At 33.7% G+C, this 1,973-nt stretch overlaps 1 pseudogene; it reads left to right on the top strand.

Annotated features, from left to right (window-relative positions):
• Positions 1–290: 290 nt before the first annotated feature.
• On the top strand, positions 291–1,152 carry LOC129073586 (histamine N-methyltransferase-like; annotated as a pseudogene).
• The last annotated feature ends 821 nt before the right edge of the window (positions 1,153–1,973 follow it).

Raw genomic sequence — 1,973 nt, 5'->3', positions numbered from 1 at the left:
AGAAAGCCTGTGGCCAGCTGGTCTAGGGGGTTTTGTGGTCCAGGCATGAAGATGAGACCATCACCTCTGTGCATATTCCACTGGTCAGAACTCACTCAGTATTTGACTTTAAAGTAGAAGGGCTGAAGATTTTCATTTTAATAAATAAGTAACAGGCACTGTCAGTTTTTAAGCAAAGAAATGACCAAGATGAAAGTGGGGAATTGTATTAGCCCTGCTAAATAAATTAGCAAGGTTATGAACTAAAGACAGGCCTACCTGTTAAGAAGTGATTGCAGAGAAAACAAAACATGGCATCTTCCATGAGGAGCTCGTTTTCTGATCACAACAGATACGTTGAATCTTTTCAGAAGTTTCTCAACAATTCCATCCATGGAACACCAGTGCATGCAGGAATTCATGAATAAGAAAATTCCAGGCCCTAGTAGCATGGATTGGAGAAAAAATTTAAAAATTAGGAGTCTAAACATTGGGGAGAAGTGCAAGTGAAATTAATATTCAAATTTTCCCCAAAGTGTAGGTTCAATACCCAGGAGTTCAAATCAACAAAAGAGGCTGTTGAAACAAGGGCTGAACAAACAGCCAAGTACAAAGAGTTTGTAGCCCAGTCATCAAACCTCAAGAGCATGAAGTTTTCTTGCCATAGGAGACATCATATGAATATCAAAATATAATGATAGAGAAAAAGGAATTTCAGGAATGGGACTTTATTCATATGATTCAGATGCTGCATTATGTAAAAGACATCTCAATTACCTTGAAAGTCTTTCATTGTCTCTTAGCTATGAAGCCTAAGTTTCTTATTATTCTTGTGTCAGGAACCAGTTGCTGGGACAAGCTATGGAAAAGTACAGATCCAAGATGACTTTTCCGAGTATGTCACATTGACTGATCTCACTCAGATGCTAGACAGGTTAGGGATTAAGTATGAGTGTTGCAACCTTCTATCCACCGTGGACGTATCTGACAGTTTTATGAAAATGGAGACCTGCTTTGGCATTTTTTGACAGACATCTGCAACCTTTATACAAAAGCAACACCTAATCTCTAAGCAGAAATTGTGAAAGATCTGCAAGGCCCTAAATTAGTGTAAAAAAAGACAGAAAGTTTCTTTTTAATAATAGTCTGAGTTTCATAGTGGTTGAAGCATAAATATTAATCATGAGAGTATATTTAAAAATTTTATTTTAAACAATGTTTATTATTTATTTCTGTATTAAAATTACAAATATATCCCATAATATGTAAATGTAAAAAGTAAAATGTAGAAAATCCCAAGCATTCTTGGACTTCCATGTACAATCATATGATACTGCTGGTCTTTTCTCACCCCTTCTTCAGGTTGAGAGATCACATGCACACCAAATACCACATTAGCTGGAAAAATGAGACAACTAGTTTCACTGGCTTATTGACAATAAAATCTTTTCCATTCATTGTTTGTACTGGAATTTTCTAGAATGTCAATAAAGTATGTGCTATGGATTCTTTAAATACTAGTAAAGTATATGCTTATTGATATGGTGAACACTAAAAAATTGTATGTTTATTGATTTTCCCCTTTTTGTGAAGATGCATTTGTCTTGTATGTTCCCCTATTGTAGTTTTTATCTTATTTTTATTGATTACTAAAAGTAAGCACATTTAAGATATTACAAAATTTTTTAAAAGCTATTGGAGTAATATGGGCAAAAAACAAAGAGGCCTAGACCAACATAGTAGAAAAAGAATTAGAAGAAAATGACAAATATGCAAGATATATTGACTGATTGAGCAGAAAACAAACAAGTGATAGTTTTGGGTTTTGTGTATGTATATTTAAATTTGAGTTGTTATTTACTTAAATGATACATGTTTGTTGTTTTTGTACTTTTCTCCCAATGGGATTATGAAAATAAACAAAGATTTATATGTGAAGAAGAGTGAATTAAGTATGGTATCTATGGGAAATGAGGGAAATCTAAAGAAGAATC

The sequence above is a fragment of the Pteronotus mesoamericanus genome, unplaced genomic scaffold (genome assembly GCF_021234165.1).
Source record: "Pteronotus mesoamericanus isolate MK-2021 breed Mesoamerican mustached bat unplaced genomic scaffold, CSHL_Meso_final contig_42, whole genome shotgun sequence".
Lineage (NCBI taxonomy): Eukaryota > Metazoa > Chordata > Mammalia > Chiroptera > Mormoopidae > Pteronotus > Pteronotus mesoamericanus.
This window is presented reverse-complemented; position numbering and strand designations above follow the sequence as displayed.